General features: G+C 77.4%; 18 non-coding genes across 18 annotated transcripts; all 18 read right to left on the bottom strand.

Annotated features, from left to right (window-relative positions):
• Window positions 1-843: 843 nt before the first annotated feature.
• On the bottom strand, window positions 844-962 carry LOC149746480 (5S ribosomal RNA). The gene has a single exon (XR_016389511.1). It is a non-coding gene; the product is annotated as a 5S ribosomal RNA (ribosomal RNA).
• Window positions 963-1,896: 934 nt separating this feature from the next.
• On the bottom strand, window positions 1,897-2,015 carry LOC149746479 (5S ribosomal RNA). The gene has a single exon (XR_016389510.1). It is a non-coding gene; the product is annotated as a 5S ribosomal RNA (ribosomal RNA).
• A 934-nt stretch (window positions 2,016-2,949) lies between these two features.
• Window positions 2,950-3,068, bottom strand: LOC149746478 (5S ribosomal RNA). Its single transcript, XR_016389509.1, has one exon. It is a non-coding gene; the product is annotated as a 5S ribosomal RNA (ribosomal RNA).
• A 934-nt stretch (window positions 3,069-4,002) lies between these two features.
• On the bottom strand, window positions 4,003-4,121 carry LOC149746477 (5S ribosomal RNA). Its single transcript, XR_016389508.1, has one exon. It is a non-coding gene; the product is annotated as a 5S ribosomal RNA (ribosomal RNA).
• Window positions 4,122-5,055: 934 nt separating this feature from the next.
• On the bottom strand, window positions 5,056-5,174 carry LOC149746476 (5S ribosomal RNA). The gene has a single exon (XR_016389507.1). It is a non-coding gene; the product is annotated as a 5S ribosomal RNA (ribosomal RNA).
• Window positions 5,175-6,108: 934 nt separating this feature from the next.
• LOC149746475 (5S ribosomal RNA) lies at window positions 6,109-6,227 on the bottom strand. The gene has a single exon (XR_016389505.1). It is a non-coding gene; the product is annotated as a 5S ribosomal RNA (ribosomal RNA).
• A 934-nt stretch (window positions 6,228-7,161) lies between these two features.
• LOC149746474 (5S ribosomal RNA) lies at window positions 7,162-7,280 on the bottom strand. Its single transcript, XR_016389504.1, has one exon. It is a non-coding gene; the product is annotated as a 5S ribosomal RNA (ribosomal RNA).
• A 934-nt stretch (window positions 7,281-8,214) lies between these two features.
• LOC149746473 (5S ribosomal RNA) lies at window positions 8,215-8,333 on the bottom strand. Its single transcript, XR_016389503.1, has one exon. It is a non-coding gene; the product is annotated as a 5S ribosomal RNA (ribosomal RNA).
• Window positions 8,334-9,267: 934 nt separating this feature from the next.
• On the bottom strand, window positions 9,268-9,386 carry LOC149746472 (5S ribosomal RNA). The gene has a single exon (XR_016389502.1). It is a non-coding gene; the product is annotated as a 5S ribosomal RNA (ribosomal RNA).
• Window positions 9,387-10,320: 934 nt separating this feature from the next.
• Window positions 10,321-10,439, bottom strand: LOC149746471 (5S ribosomal RNA). The gene has a single exon (XR_016389501.1). It is a non-coding gene; the product is annotated as a 5S ribosomal RNA (ribosomal RNA).
• Window positions 10,440-11,373: 934 nt separating this feature from the next.
• LOC149746470 (5S ribosomal RNA) lies at window positions 11,374-11,492 on the bottom strand. Its single transcript, XR_016389500.1, has one exon. It is a non-coding gene; the product is annotated as a 5S ribosomal RNA (ribosomal RNA).
• A 934-nt stretch (window positions 11,493-12,426) lies between these two features.
• On the bottom strand, window positions 12,427-12,545 carry LOC149746469 (5S ribosomal RNA). Its single transcript, XR_016389499.1, has one exon. It is a non-coding gene; the product is annotated as a 5S ribosomal RNA (ribosomal RNA).
• Window positions 12,546-13,479: 934 nt separating this feature from the next.
• LOC149746468 (5S ribosomal RNA) lies at window positions 13,480-13,598 on the bottom strand. Its single transcript, XR_016389498.1, has one exon. It is a non-coding gene; the product is annotated as a 5S ribosomal RNA (ribosomal RNA).
• Window positions 13,599-14,532: 934 nt separating this feature from the next.
• On the bottom strand, window positions 14,533-14,651 carry LOC149746467 (5S ribosomal RNA). The gene has a single exon (XR_016389497.1). It is a non-coding gene; the product is annotated as a 5S ribosomal RNA (ribosomal RNA).
• Window positions 14,652-15,585: 934 nt separating this feature from the next.
• Window positions 15,586-15,704, bottom strand: LOC149746466 (5S ribosomal RNA). The gene has a single exon (XR_016389496.1). It is a non-coding gene; the product is annotated as a 5S ribosomal RNA (ribosomal RNA).
• Window positions 15,705-16,638: 934 nt separating this feature from the next.
• LOC149746465 (5S ribosomal RNA) lies at window positions 16,639-16,757 on the bottom strand. Its single transcript, XR_016389494.1, has one exon. It is a non-coding gene; the product is annotated as a 5S ribosomal RNA (ribosomal RNA).
• A 934-nt stretch (window positions 16,758-17,691) lies between these two features.
• LOC149746464 (5S ribosomal RNA) lies at window positions 17,692-17,810 on the bottom strand. The gene has a single exon (XR_016389493.1). It is a non-coding gene; the product is annotated as a 5S ribosomal RNA (ribosomal RNA).
• Window positions 17,811-18,744: 934 nt separating this feature from the next.
• On the bottom strand, window positions 18,745-18,863 carry LOC149746463 (5S ribosomal RNA). Its single transcript, XR_016389492.1, has one exon. It is a non-coding gene; the product is annotated as a 5S ribosomal RNA (ribosomal RNA).
• Window positions 18,864-19,423: the final 560 nt, after the last annotated feature.

Genomic DNA, 19,423 nt, shown 5'->3' with positions numbered 1-19,423 from the left:
ACCCCGTCGCCCGCCCAGGCAGGGGGAACGGAGGTCTCGGGTACCGGGCGGTGGCGGAGGCGGAGGGTTTGGCCACCCCCTCCCAGCCGAGGGCGGGCGTGAGCCAGCGAACCCTTCGGCGCTTGGCGCCCCGCCCAAGATCCGGCCCGTCGCTCACAGGGACGTGGCCCCGGAGGCTTCAGGGCCCGGGGCCCGCGGTCCCTTGGGCATCGCCCCTGCCCGCCCACGCGGCGCTAGGCGCCGCCCAGCCGCAGCCCGGGCCGGCCCTCCTGCCCGACAGCAGCTGGCCCGAAGCCACTGGGAGCCACCATCGTGTCGCCACGGCCCCTCAGCCCCGGCGAGGCCACCCTTGCCCGCACACCACCCGCCGAGCTCAGGAGCCCGCCCCTGGCGGCCGGCAGGCCCGGGGAAGCGGCCCCTGCCCTCGATCCCGCTCCCGCACCCGGCCGCGGCGGCGACACGGCGGGGGGCGGGGCTTTTGCCGGAGGGAGCTGTGGAGGGACACACCCACCGGCACACAGGTGGCGGCACCGGGGCGGGGCGCCGGTGGGGGCGGCCAGGTGCAGGTCGAGGGGCTCGCTGGCCGAAGGGACGGCAACCGGGCCCGCGGCGGAGCCTGGGTCCGGGCCAGGCACCCCGGGGGCGTCTGGGGTGCGGCTGCCTTCCAGGGCCGCCTTCTGGCCGCCTGGCGGGCCGGGCCGGCGGGGAGCGCCCCCTCCGGCGCGCGCGCCGTGGTGGGAGGGGCCTGAGGAGGCGGGGCCTGCAGCGGGGCCCCGGCGCGGGCGGAGCCGGCGGCCACCGCCCGCGGGCGAGTTAAAGGAGAAGGCGGAGCGGGAGGCAAAAAGCCTACAGCACCCGGTATTCCCAGGCGGTCTCCCATCCAAGTACTAACCAGGCCCGACCCTGCTTAGCTTCCGAGATCAGACGAGATCGGGCGCGTTCAGGGTGGTATGGCCGTAGACGGGGGCGGGGACGGCGGGCTGCCTCTTGAGGCCCACTTTCGCTGGCGCTTGCGCCTCACCGCCAGCCTGGCGGTCAGCCCGCCCCGGCAGGACCCCGTCGCCCGCCCAGGCAGGGGGAACGGAGGTCTCGGGTACCGGGCGGTGGCGGAGGCGGAGGGTTTGGCCACCCCCTCCCAGCCGAGGGCGGGCGTGAGCCAGCGAACCCTTCGGCGCTTGGCGCCCCGCCCAAGATCCGGCCCGTCGCTCACAGGGACGTGGCCCCGGAGGCTTCAGGGCCCGGGGCCCGCGGTCCCTTGGGCATCGCCCCTGCCCGCCCACGCGGCGCTAGGCGCCGCCCAGCCGCAGCCCGGGCCGGCCCTCCTGCCCGACAGCAGCTGGCCCGAAGCCACTGGGAGCCACCATCGTGTCGCCACGGCCCCTCAGCCCCGGCGAGGCCACCCTTGCCCGCACACCACCCGCCGAGCTCAGGAGCCCGCCCCTGGCGGCCGGCAGGCCCGGGGAAGCGGCCCCTGCCCTCGATCCCGCTCCCGCACCCGGCCGCGGCGGCGACACGGCGGGGGGCGGGGCTTTTGCCGGAGGGAGCTGTGGAGGGACACACCCACCGGCACACAGGTGGCGGCACCGGGGCGGGGCGCCGGTGGGGGCGGCCAGGTGCAGGTCGAGGGGCTCGCTGGCCGAAGGGACGGCAACCGGGCCCGCGGCGGAGCCTGGGTCCGGGCCAGGCACCCCGGGGGCGTCTGGGGTGCGGCTGCCTTCCAGGGCCGCCTTCTGGCCGCCTGGCGGGCCGGGCCGGCGGGGAGCGCCCCCTCCGGCGCGCGCGCCGTGGTGGGAGGGGCCTGAGGAGGCGGGGCCTGCAGCGGGGCCCCGGCGCGGGCGGAGCCGGCGGCCACCGCCCGCGGGCGAGTTAAAGGAGAAGGCGGAGCGGGAGGCAAAAAGCCTACAGCACCCGGTATTCCCAGGCGGTCTCCCATCCAAGTACTAACCAGGCCCGACCCTGCTTAGCTTCCGAGATCAGACGAGATCGGGCGCGTTCAGGGTGGTATGGCCGTAGACGGGGGCGGGGACGGCGGGCTGCCTCTTGAGGCCCACTTTCGCTGGCGCTTGCGCCTCACCGCCAGCCTGGCGGTCAGCCCGCCCCGGCAGGACCCCGTCGCCCGCCCAGGCAGGGGGAACGGAGGTCTCGGGTACCGGGCGGTGGCGGAGGCGGAGGGTTTGGCCACCCCCTCCCAGCCGAGGGCGGGCGTGAGCCAGCGAACCCTTCGGCGCTTGGCGCCCCGCCCAAGATCCGGCCCGTCGCTCACAGGGACGTGGCCCCGGAGGCTTCAGGGCCCGGGGCCCGCGGTCCCTTGGGCATCGCCCCTGCCCGCCCACGCGGCGCTAGGCGCCGCCCAGCCGCAGCCCGGGCCGGCCCTCCTGCCCGACAGCAGCTGGCCCGAAGCCACTGGGAGCCACCATCGTGTCGCCACGGCCCCTCAGCCCCGGCGAGGCCACCCTTGCCCGCACACCACCCGCCGAGCTCAGGAGCCCGCCCCTGGCGGCCGGCAGGCCCGGGGAAGCGGCCCCTGCCCTCGATCCCGCTCCCGCACCCGGCCGCGGCGGCGACACGGCGGGGGGCGGGGCTTTTGCCGGAGGGAGCTGTGGAGGGACACACCCACCGGCACACAGGTGGCGGCACCGGGGCGGGGCGCCGGTGGGGGCGGCCAGGTGCAGGTCGAGGGGCTCGCTGGCCGAAGGGACGGCAACCGGGCCCGCGGCGGAGCCTGGGTCCGGGCCAGGCACCCCGGGGGCGTCTGGGGTGCGGCTGCCTTCCAGGGCCGCCTTCTGGCCGCCTGGCGGGCCGGGCCGGCGGGGAGCGCCCCCTCCGGCGCGCGCGCCGTGGTGGGAGGGGCCTGAGGAGGCGGGGCCTGCAGCGGGGCCCCGGCGCGGGCGGAGCCGGCGGCCACCGCCCGCGGGCGAGTTAAAGGAGAAGGCGGAGCGGGAGGCAAAAAGCCTACAGCACCCGGTATTCCCAGGCGGTCTCCCATCCAAGTACTAACCAGGCCCGACCCTGCTTAGCTTCCGAGATCAGACGAGATCGGGCGCGTTCAGGGTGGTATGGCCGTAGACGGGGGCGGGGACGGCGGGCTGCCTCTTGAGGCCCACTTTCGCTGGCGCTTGCGCCTCACCGCCAGCCTGGCGGTCAGCCCGCCCCGGCAGGACCCCGTCGCCCGCCCAGGCAGGGGGAACGGAGGTCTCGGGTACCGGGCGGTGGCGGAGGCGGAGGGTTTGGCCACCCCCTCCCAGCCGAGGGCGGGCGTGAGCCAGCGAACCCTTCGGCGCTTGGCGCCCCGCCCAAGATCCGGCCCGTCGCTCACAGGGACGTGGCCCCGGAGGCTTCAGGGCCCGGGGCCCGCGGTCCCTTGGGCATCGCCCCTGCCCGCCCACGCGGCGCTAGGCGCCGCCCAGCCGCAGCCCGGGCCGGCCCTCCTGCCCGACAGCAGCTGGCCCGAAGCCACTGGGAGCCACCATCGTGTCGCCACGGCCCCTCAGCCCCGGCGAGGCCACCCTTGCCCGCACACCACCCGCCGAGCTCAGGAGCCCGCCCCTGGCGGCCGGCAGGCCCGGGGAAGCGGCCCCTGCCCTCGATCCCGCTCCCGCACCCGGCCGCGGCGGCGACACGGCGGGGGGCGGGGCTTTTGCCGGAGGGAGCTGTGGAGGGACACACCCACCGGCACACAGGTGGCGGCACCGGGGCGGGGCGCCGGTGGGGGCGGCCAGGTGCAGGTCGAGGGGCTCGCTGGCCGAAGGGACGGCAACCGGGCCCGCGGCGGAGCCTGGGTCCGGGCCAGGCACCCCGGGGGCGTCTGGGGTGCGGCTGCCTTCCAGGGCCGCCTTCTGGCCGCCTGGCGGGCCGGGCCGGCGGGGAGCGCCCCCTCCGGCGCGCGCGCCGTGGTGGGAGGGGCCTGAGGAGGCGGGGCCTGCAGCGGGGCCCCGGCGCGGGCGGAGCCGGCGGCCACCGCCCGCGGGCGAGTTAAAGGAGAAGGCGGAGCGGGAGGCAAAAAGCCTACAGCACCCGGTATTCCCAGGCGGTCTCCCATCCAAGTACTAACCAGGCCCGACCCTGCTTAGCTTCCGAGATCAGACGAGATCGGGCGCGTTCAGGGTGGTATGGCCGTAGACGGGGGCGGGGACGGCGGGCTGCCTCTTGAGGCCCACTTTCGCTGGCGCTTGCGCCTCACCGCCAGCCTGGCGGTCAGCCCGCCCCGGCAGGACCCCGTCGCCCGCCCAGGCAGGGGGAACGGAGGTCTCGGGTACCGGGCGGTGGCGGAGGCGGAGGGTTTGGCCACCCCCTCCCAGCCGAGGGCGGGCGTGAGCCAGCGAACCCTTCGGCGCTTGGCGCCCCGCCCAAGATCCGGCCCGTCGCTCACAGGGACGTGGCCCCGGAGGCTTCAGGGCCCGGGGCCCGCGGTCCCTTGGGCATCGCCCCTGCCCGCCCACGCGGCGCTAGGCGCCGCCCAGCCGCAGCCCGGGCCGGCCCTCCTGCCCGACAGCAGCTGGCCCGAAGCCACTGGGAGCCACCATCGTGTCGCCACGGCCCCTCAGCCCCGGCGAGGCCACCCTTGCCCGCACACCACCCGCCGAGCTCAGGAGCCCGCCCCTGGCGGCCGGCAGGCCCGGGGAAGCGGCCCCTGCCCTCGATCCCGCTCCCGCACCCGGCCGCGGCGGCGACACGGCGGGGGGCGGGGCTTTTGCCGGAGGGAGCTGTGGAGGGACACACCCACCGGCACACAGGTGGCGGCACCGGGGCGGGGCGCCGGTGGGGGCGGCCAGGTGCAGGTCGAGGGGCTCGCTGGCCGAAGGGACGGCAACCGGGCCCGCGGCGGAGCCTGGGTCCGGGCCAGGCACCCCGGGGGCGTCTGGGGTGCGGCTGCCTTCCAGGGCCGCCTTCTGGCCGCCTGGCGGGCCGGGCCGGCGGGGAGCGCCCCCTCCGGCGCGCGCGCCGTGGTGGGAGGGGCCTGAGGAGGCGGGGCCTGCAGCGGGGCCCCGGCGCGGGCGGAGCCGGCGGCCACCGCCCGCGGGCGAGTTAAAGGAGAAGGCGGAGCGGGAGGCAAAAAGCCTACAGCACCCGGTATTCCCAGGCGGTCTCCCATCCAAGTACTAACCAGGCCCGACCCTGCTTAGCTTCCGAGATCAGACGAGATCGGGCGCGTTCAGGGTGGTATGGCCGTAGACGGGGGCGGGGACGGCGGGCTGCCTCTTGAGGCCCACTTTCGCTGGCGCTTGCGCCTCACCGCCAGCCTGGCGGTCAGCCCGCCCCGGCAGGACCCCGTCGCCCGCCCAGGCAGGGGGAACGGAGGTCTCGGGTACCGGGCGGTGGCGGAGGCGGAGGGTTTGGCCACCCCCTCCCAGCCGAGGGCGGGCGTGAGCCAGCGAACCCTTCGGCGCTTGGCGCCCCGCCCAAGATCCGGCCCGTCGCTCACAGGGACGTGGCCCCGGAGGCTTCAGGGCCCGGGGCCCGCGGTCCCTTGGGCATCGCCCCTGCCCGCCCACGCGGCGCTAGGCGCCGCCCAGCCGCAGCCCGGGCCGGCCCTCCTGCCCGACAGCAGCTGGCCCGAAGCCACTGGGAGCCACCATCGTGTCGCCACGGCCCCTCAGCCCCGGCGAGGCCACCCTTGCCCGCACACCACCCGCCGAGCTCAGGAGCCCGCCCCTGGCGGCCGGCAGGCCCGGGGAAGCGGCCCCTGCCCTCGATCCCGCTCCCGCACCCGGCCGCGGCGGCGACACGGCGGGGGGCGGGGCTTTTGCCGGAGGGAGCTGTGGAGGGACACACCCACCGGCACACAGGTGGCGGCACCGGGGCGGGGCGCCGGTGGGGGCGGCCAGGTGCAGGTCGAGGGGCTCGCTGGCCGAAGGGACGGCAACCGGGCCCGCGGCGGAGCCTGGGTCCGGGCCAGGCACCCCGGGGGCGTCTGGGGTGCGGCTGCCTTCCAGGGCCGCCTTCTGGCCGCCTGGCGGGCCGGGCCGGCGGGGAGCGCCCCCTCCGGCGCGCGCGCCGTGGTGGGAGGGGCCTGAGGAGGCGGGGCCTGCAGCGGGGCCCCGGCGCGGGCGGAGCCGGCGGCCACCGCCCGCGGGCGAGTTAAAGGAGAAGGCGGAGCGGGAGGCAAAAAGCCTACAGCACCCGGTATTCCCAGGCGGTCTCCCATCCAAGTACTAACCAGGCCCGACCCTGCTTAGCTTCCGAGATCAGACGAGATCGGGCGCGTTCAGGGTGGTATGGCCGTAGACGGGGGCGGGGACGGCGGGCTGCCTCTTGAGGCCCACTTTCGCTGGCGCTTGCGCCTCACCGCCAGCCTGGCGGTCAGCCCGCCCCGGCAGGACCCCGTCGCCCGCCCAGGCAGGGGGAACGGAGGTCTCGGGTACCGGGCGGTGGCGGAGGCGGAGGGTTTGGCCACCCCCTCCCAGCCGAGGGCGGGCGTGAGCCAGCGAACCCTTCGGCGCTTGGCGCCCCGCCCAAGATCCGGCCCGTCGCTCACAGGGACGTGGCCCCGGAGGCTTCAGGGCCCGGGGCCCGCGGTCCCTTGGGCATCGCCCCTGCCCGCCCACGCGGCGCTAGGCGCCGCCCAGCCGCAGCCCGGGCCGGCCCTCCTGCCCGACAGCAGCTGGCCCGAAGCCACTGGGAGCCACCATCGTGTCGCCACGGCCCCTCAGCCCCGGCGAGGCCACCCTTGCCCGCACACCACCCGCCGAGCTCAGGAGCCCGCCCCTGGCGGCCGGCAGGCCCGGGGAAGCGGCCCCTGCCCTCGATCCCGCTCCCGCACCCGGCCGCGGCGGCGACACGGCGGGGGGCGGGGCTTTTGCCGGAGGGAGCTGTGGAGGGACACACCCACCGGCACACAGGTGGCGGCACCGGGGCGGGGCGCCGGTGGGGGCGGCCAGGTGCAGGTCGAGGGGCTCGCTGGCCGAAGGGACGGCAACCGGGCCCGCGGCGGAGCCTGGGTCCGGGCCAGGCACCCCGGGGGCGTCTGGGGTGCGGCTGCCTTCCAGGGCCGCCTTCTGGCCGCCTGGCGGGCCGGGCCGGCGGGGAGCGCCCCCTCCGGCGCGCGCGCCGTGGTGGGAGGGGCCTGAGGAGGCGGGGCCTGCAGCGGGGCCCCGGCGCGGGCGGAGCCGGCGGCCACCGCCCGCGGGCGAGTTAAAGGAGAAGGCGGAGCGGGAGGCAAAAAGCCTACAGCACCCGGTATTCCCAGGCGGTCTCCCATCCAAGTACTAACCAGGCCCGACCCTGCTTAGCTTCCGAGATCAGACGAGATCGGGCGCGTTCAGGGTGGTATGGCCGTAGACGGGGGCGGGGACGGCGGGCTGCCTCTTGAGGCCCACTTTCGCTGGCGCTTGCGCCTCACCGCCAGCCTGGCGGTCAGCCCGCCCCGGCAGGACCCCGTCGCCCGCCCAGGCAGGGGGAACGGAGGTCTCGGGTACCGGGCGGTGGCGGAGGCGGAGGGTTTGGCCACCCCCTCCCAGCCGAGGGCGGGCGTGAGCCAGCGAACCCTTCGGCGCTTGGCGCCCCGCCCAAGATCCGGCCCGTCGCTCACAGGGACGTGGCCCCGGAGGCTTCAGGGCCCGGGGCCCGCGGTCCCTTGGGCATCGCCCCTGCCCGCCCACGCGGCGCTAGGCGCCGCCCAGCCGCAGCCCGGGCCGGCCCTCCTGCCCGACAGCAGCTGGCCCGAAGCCACTGGGAGCCACCATCGTGTCGCCACGGCCCCTCAGCCCCGGCGAGGCCACCCTTGCCCGCACACCACCCGCCGAGCTCAGGAGCCCGCCCCTGGCGGCCGGCAGGCCCGGGGAAGCGGCCCCTGCCCTCGATCCCGCTCCCGCACCCGGCCGCGGCGGCGACACGGCGGGGGGCGGGGCTTTTGCCGGAGGGAGCTGTGGAGGGACACACCCACCGGCACACAGGTGGCGGCACCGGGGCGGGGCGCCGGTGGGGGCGGCCAGGTGCAGGTCGAGGGGCTCGCTGGCCGAAGGGACGGCAACCGGGCCCGCGGCGGAGCCTGGGTCCGGGCCAGGCACCCCGGGGGCGTCTGGGGTGCGGCTGCCTTCCAGGGCCGCCTTCTGGCCGCCTGGCGGGCCGGGCCGGCGGGGAGCGCCCCCTCCGGCGCGCGCGCCGTGGTGGGAGGGGCCTGAGGAGGCGGGGCCTGCAGCGGGGCCCCGGCGCGGGCGGAGCCGGCGGCCACCGCCCGCGGGCGAGTTAAAGGAGAAGGCGGAGCGGGAGGCAAAAAGCCTACAGCACCCGGTATTCCCAGGCGGTCTCCCATCCAAGTACTAACCAGGCCCGACCCTGCTTAGCTTCCGAGATCAGACGAGATCGGGCGCGTTCAGGGTGGTATGGCCGTAGACGGGGGCGGGGACGGCGGGCTGCCTCTTGAGGCCCACTTTCGCTGGCGCTTGCGCCTCACCGCCAGCCTGGCGGTCAGCCCGCCCCGGCAGGACCCCGTCGCCCGCCCAGGCAGGGGGAACGGAGGTCTCGGGTACCGGGCGGTGGCGGAGGCGGAGGGTTTGGCCACCCCCTCCCAGCCGAGGGCGGGCGTGAGCCAGCGAACCCTTCGGCGCTTGGCGCCCCGCCCAAGATCCGGCCCGTCGCTCACAGGGACGTGGCCCCGGAGGCTTCAGGGCCCGGGGCCCGCGGTCCCTTGGGCATCGCCCCTGCCCGCCCACGCGGCGCTAGGCGCCGCCCAGCCGCAGCCCGGGCCGGCCCTCCTGCCCGACAGCAGCTGGCCCGAAGCCACTGGGAGCCACCATCGTGTCGCCACGGCCCCTCAGCCCCGGCGAGGCCACCCTTGCCCGCACACCACCCGCCGAGCTCAGGAGCCCGCCCCTGGCGGCCGGCAGGCCCGGGGAAGCGGCCCCTGCCCTCGATCCCGCTCCCGCACCCGGCCGCGGCGGCGACACGGCGGGGGGCGGGGCTTTTGCCGGAGGGAGCTGTGGAGGGACACACCCACCGGCACACAGGTGGCGGCACCGGGGCGGGGCGCCGGTGGGGGCGGCCAGGTGCAGGTCGAGGGGCTCGCTGGCCGAAGGGACGGCAACCGGGCCCGCGGCGGAGCCTGGGTCCGGGCCAGGCACCCCGGGGGCGTCTGGGGTGCGGCTGCCTTCCAGGGCCGCCTTCTGGCCGCCTGGCGGGCCGGGCCGGCGGGGAGCGCCCCCTCCGGCGCGCGCGCCGTGGTGGGAGGGGCCTGAGGAGGCGGGGCCTGCAGCGGGGCCCCGGCGCGGGCGGAGCCGGCGGCCACCGCCCGCGGGCGAGTTAAAGGAGAAGGCGGAGCGGGAGGCAAAAAGCCTACAGCACCCGGTATTCCCAGGCGGTCTCCCATCCAAGTACTAACCAGGCCCGACCCTGCTTAGCTTCCGAGATCAGACGAGATCGGGCGCGTTCAGGGTGGTATGGCCGTAGACGGGGGCGGGGACGGCGGGCTGCCTCTTGAGGCCCACTTTCGCTGGCGCTTGCGCCTCACCGCCAGCCTGGCGGTCAGCCCGCCCCGGCAGGACCCCGTCGCCCGCCCAGGCAGGGGGAACGGAGGTCTCGGGTACCGGGCGGTGGCGGAGGCGGAGGGTTTGGCCACCCCCTCCCAGCCGAGGGCGGGCGTGAGCCAGCGAACCCTTCGGCGCTTGGCGCCCCGCCCAAGATCCGGCCCGTCGCTCACAGGGACGTGGCCCCGGAGGCTTCAGGGCCCGGGGCCCGCGGTCCCTTGGGCATCGCCCCTGCCCGCCCACGCGGCGCTAGGCGCCGCCCAGCCGCAGCCCGGGCCGGCCCTCCTGCCCGACAGCAGCTGGCCCGAAGCCACTGGGAGCCACCATCGTGTCGCCACGGCCCCTCAGCCCCGGCGAGGCCACCCTTGCCCGCACACCACCCGCCGAGCTCAGGAGCCCGCCCCTGGCGGCCGGCAGGCCCGGGGAAGCGGCCCCTGCCCTCGATCCCGCTCCCGCACCCGGCCGCGGCGGCGACACGGCGGGGGGCGGGGCTTTTGCCGGAGGGAGCTGTGGAGGGACACACCCACCGGCACACAGGTGGCGGCACCGGGGCGGGGCGCCGGTGGGGGCGGCCAGGTGCAGGTCGAGGGGCTCGCTGGCCGAAGGGACGGCAACCGGGCCCGCGGCGGAGCCTGGGTCCGGGCCAGGCACCCCGGGGGCGTCTGGGGTGCGGCTGCCTTCCAGGGCCGCCTTCTGGCCGCCTGGCGGGCCGGGCCGGCGGGGAGCGCCCCCTCCGGCGCGCGCGCCGTGGTGGGAGGGGCCTGAGGAGGCGGGGCCTGCAGCGGGGCCCCGGCGCGGGCGGAGCCGGCGGCCACCGCCCGCGGGCGAGTTAAAGGAGAAGGCGGAGCGGGAGGCAAAAAGCCTACAGCACCCGGTATTCCCAGGCGGTCTCCCATCCAAGTACTAACCAGGCCCGACCCTGCTTAGCTTCCGAGATCAGACGAGATCGGGCGCGTTCAGGGTGGTATGGCCGTAGACGGGGGCGGGGACGGCGGGCTGCCTCTTGAGGCCCACTTTCGCTGGCGCTTGCGCCTCACCGCCAGCCTGGCGGTCAGCCCGCCCCGGCAGGACCCCGTCGCCCGCCCAGGCAGGGGGAACGGAGGTCTCGGGTACCGGGCGGTGGCGGAGGCGGAGGGTTTGGCCACCCCCTCCCAGCCGAGGGCGGGCGTGAGCCAGCGAACCCTTCGGCGCTTGGCGCCCCGCCCAAGATCCGGCCCGTCGCTCACAGGGACGTGGCCCCGGAGGCTTCAGGGCCCGGGGCCCGCGGTCCCTTGGGCATCGCCCCTGCCCGCCCACGCGGCGCTAGGCGCCGCCCAGCCGCAGTCCGGGCCGGCCCTCCTGCCCGACAGCAGCTGGCCCGAAGCCAGTGGGAGCCACCATCGTGTCGCCACGGCCCCTCAGCCCCGGCGAGGCCACCCTTGCCCGCACACCACCCGCCGAGCTCAGGAGCCCGCCCCTGGCGGCCGGCAGGCCCGGGGAAGCGGCCCCTGCCCTCGATCCCGCTCCCGCACCCGGCCGCGGCGGCGACACGGCGGGGGGCGGGGCTTTTGCCGGAGGGAGCTGTGGAGGGACACACCCACCGGCACACAGGTGGCGGCACCGGGGCGGGGCGCCGGTGGGGGCGGCCAGGTGCAGGTCGAGGGGCTCGCTGGCCGAAGGGACGGCAACCGGGCCCGCGGCGGAGCCTGGGTCCGGGCCAGGCACCCCGGGGGCGTCTGGGGTGCGGCTGCCTTCCAGGGCCGCCTTCTGGCCGCCTGGCGGGCCGGGCCGGCGGGGAGCGCCCCCTCCGGCGCGCGCGCCGTGGTGGGAGGGGCCTGAGGAGGCGGGGCCTGCAGCGGGGCCCCGGCGCGGGCGGAGCCGGCGGCCACCGCCCGCGGGCGAGTTAAAGGAGAAGGCGGAGCGGGAGGCAAAAAGCCTACAGCACCCGGTATTCCCAGGCGGTCTCCCATCCAAGTACTAACCAGGCCCGACCCTGCTTAGCTTCCGAGATCAGACGAGATCGGGCGCGTTCAGGGTGGTATGGCCGTAGACGGGGGCGTGGACGGCGGGCTGCCTCTTGAGGCCCACTTTCGCTGGCGCTTGCGCCTCACCGCCAGCCTGGCGGTCAGCCCGCCCCGGCAGGACCCCGTCGCCCGCCCAGGCAGGGGGAACGGAGGTCTCGGGTACCGGGCGGTGGCGGAGGCGGAGGGTTTGGCCACCCCCTCCCAGCCGAGGGCGGGCGTGACCCAGCGAACCCTTCGGCGCTTGACGCCCCGCCCAAGATCCGGCCCGTCGCTCACAGGGACGTGGCCCCGGAGGCTTCAGGGCCCGGGGCCCGCGGTCCCTTGGGCATCGCCCCTGCCCGCCCACGCGGCGCTAGGCGCCGCCCAGCCGCAGCCCGGGCCGGCCCTCCTGCCCGACAGCAGCTGGCCCGAAGCCACTGGGAGCCACCATCGTGTCGCCACGGCCCCTCAGCCCCGGCGAGGCCACCCTTGCCCGCACACCACCCGCCGAGCTCAGGAGCCCGCCCCTGGCGGCCGGCAGGCCCGGGGAAGCGGCCCCTGCCCTCGATCCCGCTCCCGCACCCGGCCGCGGCGGCGACACGGCGGGGGGCGGGGCTTTTGCCGGAGGGAGCTGTGGAGGGACACACCCACCGGCACACAGGTGGCGGCACCGGGGCGGGGCGCCGGTGGGGGCGGCCAGGTGCAGGTCGAGGGGCTCGCTGGCCGAAGGGACGGCAACCGGGCCCGCGGCGGAGCCTGGGTCCGGGCCAGGCACCCCGGGGGCGTCTGGGGTGCGGCTGCCTTCCAGGGCCGCCTTCTGGCCGCCTGGCGGGCCGGGCCGGCGGGGAGCGCCCCCTCCGGCGCGCGCGCCGTGGTGGGAGGGGCCTGAGGAGGCGGGGCCTGCAGCGGGGCCCCGGCGCGGGCGGAGCCGGCGGCCACCGCCCGCGGGCGAGTTAAAGGAGAAGGCGGAGCGGGAGGCAAAAAGCCTACAGCACCCGGTATTCCCAGGCGGTCTCCCATCCAAGTACTAACCAGGCCCGACCCTGCTTAGCTTCCGAGATCAGACGAGATCGGGCGCGTTCAGGGTGGTATGGCCGTAGACGGGGGCGGGGACGGCGGGCTGCCTCTTGAGGCCCACTTTCGCTGGCGCTTGCGCCTCACCGCCAGCCTGGCGGTCAGCCCGCCCCGGCAGGACCCCGTCGCCCGCCCAGGCAGGGGGAACGGAGGTCTCGGGTACCGGGCGGTGGCGGAGGCGGAGGGTTTGGCCACCCCCTCCCAGCCGAGGGCGGGCGTGACCCAGCGAACCCTTCGGCGCTTGGCGCCCCGCCCAAGATCCGGCCCGTCGCTCACAGGGACGTGGCCCCGGAGGCTTCAGGGCCCGGGGCCCGCGGTCCCTTGGGCATCGCCCCTGCCCGCCCACGCGGCGCTAGGCGCCGCCCAGCCGCAGTCCGGGCCGGCCCTCCTGCCCGACAGCAGCTGGCCCGAAGCCAGTGGGAGCCACCATCGTGTCGCCACGGCCCCTCAGCCCCGGCGAGGCCACCCTTGCCCGCACACCACCCGCCGAGCTCAGGAGCCCGCCCCTGGCGGCCGGCAGGCCCGGGGAAGCGGCCCCTGCCCTCGATCCCGCTCCCGCACCCGGCCGCGGCGGCGACACGGCGGGGGGCGGGGCTTTTGCCGGAGGGAGCTGTGGAGGGACACACCCACCGGCACACAGGTGGCGGCACCGGGGCGGGGCGCCGGTGGGGGCGGCCAGGTGCAGGTCGAGGGGCTCGCTGGCCGAAGGGACGGCAACCGGGCCCGCGGCGGAGCCTGGGTCCGGGCCAGGCACCCCGGGGGCGTCTGGGGTGCGGCTGCCTTCCAGGGCCGCCTTCTGGCCGCCTGGCGGGCCGGGCCGGCGGGGAGCGCCCCCTCCGGCGCGCGCGCCGTGGTGGGAGGGGCCTGAGGAGGCGGGGCCTGCAGCGGGGCCCCGGCGCGGGCGGAGCCGGCGGCCACCGCCCGCGGGCGAGTTAAAGGAGAAGGCGGAGCGGGAGGCAAAAAGCCTACAGCACCCGGTATTCCCAGGCGGTCTCCCATCCAAGTACTAACCAGGCCCGACCCTGCTTAGCTTCCGAGATCAGACGAGATCGGGCGCGTTCAGGGTGGTATGGCCGTAGACGGGGGCGGGGACGGCGGGCTGCCTCTTGAGGCCCACTTTCGCTGGCGCTTGCGCCTCACCGCCAGCCTGGCGGTCAGCCCGCCCCGGCAGGACCCCGTCGCCCGCCCAGGCAGGGGGAACGGAGGTCTCGGGTACCGGGCGGTGGCGGAGGCGGAGGGTTTGGCCACCCCCTCCCAGCCGAGGGCGGGCGTGAGCCAGCGAACCCTTCGGCGCTTGGCGCCCCGCCCAAGATCCGGCCCGTCGCTCACAGGGACGTGGCCCCGGAGGCTTCAGGGCCCGGGGCCCGCGGTCCCTTGGGCATCGCCCCTGCCCGCCCACGCGGCGCTAGGCGCCGCCCAGCCGCAGCCCGGGCCGGCCCTCCTGCCCGACAGCAGCTGGCCCGAAGCCACTGGGAGCCACCATCGTGTCGCCACGGCCCCTCAGCCCCGGCGAGGCCACCCTTGCCCGCACACCACCCGCCGAGCTCAGGAGCCCGCCCCTGGCGGCCGGCAGGCCCGGGGAAGCGGCCCCTGCCCTCGATCCCGCTCCCGCACCCGGCCGCGGCGGCGACACGGCGGGGGGCGGGGCTTTTGCCGGAGGGAGCTGTGGAGGGACACACCCACCGGCACACAGGTGGCGGCACCGGGGCGGGGCGCCGGTGGGGGCGGCCAGGTGCAGGTCGAGGGGCTCGCTGGCCGAAGGGACGGCAACCGGGCCCGCGGCGGAGCCTGGGTCCGGGCCAGGCACCCCGGGGGCGTCTGGGGTGCGGCTGCCTTCCAGGGCCGCCTTCTGGCCGCCTGGCGGGCCGGGCCGGCGGGGAGCGCCCCCTCCGGCGCGCGCGCCGTGGTGGGAGGGGCCTGAGGAGGCGGGGCCTGCAGCGGGGCCCCAGCGCGGGCGGAGCCGGCGGCCACCGCCCGCGGGCGAGTTAAAGGAGAAGGCGGAGCGGGAGGCAAAAAGCCTACAGCACCCGGTATTCCCAGGCGGTCTCCCATCCAAGTACTAACCAGGCCCGACCCTGCTTAGCTTCCGAGATCAGACGAGATCGGGCGCGTTCAGGGTGGTATGGCCGTAGACGGGGGCGGGGACGGCGGGCTGCCTCTTGAGGCCCACTTTCGCTGGCGCTTGCGCCTCACCGCCAGCCTGGCGGTCAGCCCGCCCCGGCAGGACCCCGTCGCCCGCCCAGGCAGGGGGAACGGAGGTCTCGGGTACCGGGCGGTGGCGGAGGCGGAGGGTTTGGCCACCCCCTCCCAGCCGAGGGCGGGCGTGAGCCAGCGAACCCTTCGGCGCTTGGCGCCCCGCCCAAGATCCGGCCCGTGGCTCACAGGGACGTGGCCCCGGAGGCTTCAGGGCCCGGGGCCCGCGGCCCCTTGGGCATCGCCCCTGCCCGCCCACGCGGCGCTAGGCGCCGCCCAGCCGCAGTCCGGGCCGGCCCTCCTGCCCGACAGCAGCTGGCCCGAAGCCAGTGGGAGCCACCATCGTGTCGCCACGGCCCCTCAGCCCCGGCGAGGCCACCCTTGCCCGCACACCACCCGCCGAGCTCAGGAGCCCGCCCCTGGCGGCCGGCAGGCCCGGGGAAGCGGCCCCTGCCCTCGATCCCGCTCCCGCACCCGGCCGCGGCGGCGACACGGCGGGGGGCGGGGCTTTTGCCGGAGGGAGCTGTGGAGGGACACACCCACCGGCACACAGGTGGCGGCACCGGGGCGGGGCGCCGGTGGGGGCGGCCAGGTGCAGGTCGAGGGGCTCGCTGGCCGAAGGGACGGCAACCGGGCCCGCGGCGGAGCCTGGGTCCGGGCCAGGCACCCCGGGGGCGTCTGGGGTGCGGCTGCCTTCCAGGGCCGCCTTCTGGCCGCCTGGCGGGCCGGGCCGGCGGGGAGCGCCCCCTCCGGCGCGCGCGCCGTGGTGGGAGGGGCCTGAGGAGGCGGGGCCTGCAGCGGGGCCCCGGCGCGGGCGGAGCCGGCGGCCACCGCCCGCGGGCGAGTTAAAGGAGAAGGCGGAGCGGGAGGCAAAAAGCCTACAGCACCCGGTATTCCCAGGCGGTCTCCCATCCAAGTACTAACCAGGCCCGACCCTGCTTAGCTTCCGAGATCAGACGAGATCGGGCGCGTTCAGGGTGGTATGGCCGTAGACGGGGGCGGGGACGGCGGGCTGCCTCTTGAGGCCCACTTTCGCTGGCGCTTGCGCCTCACCGCCAGCCTGGCGGTCAGCCCGCCCCGGCAGGACCCCGTCGCCCGCCCAGGCAGGGGGAACGGAGGTCTCGGGTACCGGGCGGTGGCGGAGGCGGAGGGTTTGGCCACCCCCTCCCAGCCGAGGGCGGGCGTGACCCAGCGAACCCTTCGGCGCTTGGCGCCCCGCCCAAGATCCGGCCCGTCGCTCACAGGGACGTGGCCCCGGAGGCTTCAGGGCCCGGGGCCCGCGGTCCCTTGGGCATCGCCCCTGCCCGCCCACGCGGCGCTAGGCGCCGCCCAGCCGCAGCCCGGGCCGGCCCTCCTGCCCGACAGCAGCTGGCCCGAAGCCACTGGGAGCCACCATCGTGTCGCCACGGCCCCTCAGCCCCGGCGAGGCCACCCTTGCCCGCACACCACCCGCCGAGCTCAGGAGCCCGCCCCTGGCGGCCGGCAGGCCCGGGGAAGCGGCCCCTGCCCTCGATCCCGCTCCCGCACCCGGCCGCGGCGGCGACACGGCGGGGGGCGGGGCTTTTGCCGGAGGGAGCTGTGGAGGGACACACCCACCGGCACACAGGTGGCGGCACCGGGGCGGGGCGCCGGTGGGGGCGGCCAGGTGCAGGTCGAGGGGCTCGCTGGCCGAAGGGACGGCAACCGGGCCCGCGGCGGAGCCTGGGTCCGGGCCAGGCACCCCGGGGGCGTCTGGGGTGCGGCTGCCTTCCAGGGCCGCCTTCTGGCCGCCTGGCGGGCCGGGCCGGCGGGGAGCGCCCCCTCCGGCGCGCGCGCCGTGGTGGGAGGGGCCTGAGGAGGCGGGGCCTGCAGCGGGGCCCCGGCGCGGGCGGAGCCGGCGGCCACCGCCCGCGGGCGAGTTAAAGGAGAAGGCGGAGCGGGAGGCAAAAAGCCTACAGCACCCGGTATTCCCAGGCGGTCTCCCATCCAAGTACTAACCAGGCCCGACCCTGCTTAGCTTCCGAGATCAGACGAGATCGGGCGCGTTCAGGGTGGTATGGCCGTAGACGGGGGCGGGGACGGCGGGCTGCCTCTTGAGGCCCACTTTCGCTGGCGCTTGCGCCTCACCGCCAGCCTGGCGGTCAGCCCGCCCCGGCAGGACCCCGTCGCCCGCCCAGGCAGGGGGAACGGAGGTCTCGGGTACCGGGCGGTGGCGGAGGCGGAGGGTTTGGCCACCCCCTCCCAGCCGAGGGCGGGCGTGACCCAGCGAACCCTTCGGCGCTTGGCGCCCCGCCCAAGATCCGGCCCGTCGCTCACAGGGACGTGGCCCCGGAGGCTTCAGGGCCCGGGGCCCGCGGTCCCTTGGGCATCGCCCCTGCCCGCCCACGCGGCGCTAGGCGCCGCCCAGCCGCAGCCCGGGCCGGCCCTCCTGCCCGACAGCAGCTGGCCCGAAGCCAGTGGGAGCCACCATCGTGTCGCCACGGCCCCTCAGCCCCGGCGAGGCCACCCTTGCCCGCACACCACCCGCCGAGCTCAGGAGCCCGCCCCTGGCGGCCGGCAGGCCCGGGGAAGCGGCCCCTGCCCTCGATCCCGCTCCCGCACCCGGCCGCGGCGGCGACACGGCGGGGGGCGGGGCTTTTGCCGGAGGGAGCTGTGGAGGGACACACCCACCGGCACACAGGTGGCGGCACCGGGGCGGGGCGCCGGTGGGGGCGGCCAGGTGCAGGTCGAGGGGCTCGCTGGCCGAAGGGACGGCAACCGGTGCCGCGGCGGAGCCTGGGACCGGGCCAGGCACCCCGGGGGCGTCTGGGGTGCGGCTGCCTTCCAGGGCCGCCTTCTGGCCGCCTGGCGGGCCGGGCCGTCGGGGAGCGCCCCCTCCGGCGCGCGCGCCGTGGTGGGAGGGGCCTGAGGAGGCGGGGCCTGCAGCGGGGCCCCGGCGCGGGCGGAGCCGGCGGCCACCGCCCGCGGGCGAGTTAAAGGAGAAGGCGGAGCGGGAGGCAAAAAGCCTACAGCACCCGGTATTCCCAGGCGGTCTCCCATCCAAGTACTAACCAGGCCCGACCCTGCTTAGCTTCCGAGATCAGACGAGATCGGGCGCGTTCAGGGTGGTATGGCCGTAGACGGGGGCGGGGACGGCGGGCTGCCTCTTGAGGCCCACTTTCGCTGGCGCTTGCACCTCACCGCCAGCCTGGCGGTCAGCCCGCCCCGGCAGGACCCCGTCGCCCGCCCAGGCAGGGGGAACGGAGGTCTCGGGTACCGGGCGGTGGCGGAGGCGGAGGGTTTGGCCACCCCCTCCCAGCCGAGGGCGGGCGTGAGCCAGCGAACCCTTCGGCGCTTGGCGCCCCGCCCAAGATCCGGCCCGTCGCTCACAGGGACGTGGCCCCGGAGGCTTCAGGGCCCGGGGCCCGCGGTCCCTTGGGCATCGCCCCTGCCCGCCCACGCGGCGCTAGGCGCCGCCCAGCCGCAGCCCGGGCCGGCCCTCCTGCCCGACAGCAGCTGGCCCGAAGCCACTGGGAGCCACCATCGTGTCGCCACGGCCCCTCAGCCCCGGCGAGGCCACCCTTGCCCGCACACCACCCGCCGAGCTCAGGAGCCCGCCCCTGGCGGCCGGCAGGCCCGGGGAAGCGGCCCCTGCCCTCGATCCCGCTCCCGCACCCGGCCGCGACGGCGACACGGCGGGGGGCGGGGCTTTTGCCGGAGGGAGCTGTGGAGGGACACACCCACCGGCACACAGGTGGCGGCACCGGGGCGGGGCGCCGGTGGGGGCGGCCAGGTGCAGGTCGAGGGGCTCGCTGGCCGAAGGGACGGCAACAGGGCCCGCGGCGGAGCCTGGGTCCGGGCCAGGCACCCCGGGGGCGTCTGGGGTGCGGCTGCCTTCCAGGGCCGCCTTCTGGCCGCCTGGCGGGCCGGGCCCGCGGGGAGCGCCCCCTCCGGCGCGCGCGCCGTGGTGGGAGGGGCCTGAGGAGGCGGGGCCTGCAGCGGGGCCCTGGCGCGGGCGGAGCCGGCGGCCACCGCCCGCGGGCGAGTTAAAGGAGAAGGCGGAGCGGGAGGCAAAAAGCCTACAGCACCCGGTATTCCCAGGCGGTCTCCCATCCAAGTACTAACCAGGCCCGACCCTGCTTAGCTTCCGAGATCAGACGAGATCGGGCGCGTTCAGGGTGGTATGGCCGTAGACGGGGGCGGGGACGGCGGGCTGCCTCTTGAGGCCCACTTTCGCTGGCGCTTGCGCCTCACCGCCAGCCTGGCGGTCAGCCCGCCCCGGCAGGACCCCGTCGCCCGCCCAGGCAGGGGGAACGGAGGTCTCGGGTACCGGGCGGTGGCGGAGGCGGAGGGTTTGGCCACCCCCTCCCAGCCGAGGGCGGGCGTGAGCCAGCGAACCCTTCGGCGCTTGGCGCCCCGCCCAAGATCCGGCCCGTCGCTCACAGGGACGTGGCCCCGGAGGCTTCAGGGCCCGGGGCCCGCGGTCCCTTGGGCATCGCCCCTGCCCGCCCACGCGGCGCTAGGCGCCGCCGAGCCGCAGCCCGGGCCGGCCCTCCTGCCCGACAGCAGCTGGCCCGAAGCCACTGGGAGCCACCATCGTGTCGCCACGGCCCCTCAGCCCCGGCGAGGCCACCCTTGCCCGCACACCACCCGCCGAGCTCAGGAGCCCGCCCCTGGCGGCCGGCAGGCCCGGGGAAGCGGCCCCTGCCCTCGATCCCGCTCCCGCACCCGGCCGCGGCGGCGACACGGCGGGGG

This window comes from Delphinapterus leucas, chromosome 19, assembly GCF_059928025.1.
Source record: "Delphinapterus leucas isolate spDelLeu-1000000601 "Yukka" chromosome 19, BTC_Dleu_Yukka2, whole genome shotgun sequence".
Classification (NCBI taxonomy): domain Eukaryota; kingdom Metazoa; phylum Chordata; class Mammalia; order Artiodactyla; family Monodontidae; genus Delphinapterus; species Delphinapterus leucas.
Note: the sequence above shows the minus strand (reverse complement) of the source record. Positions and strands in the feature narration are given on the sequence as shown.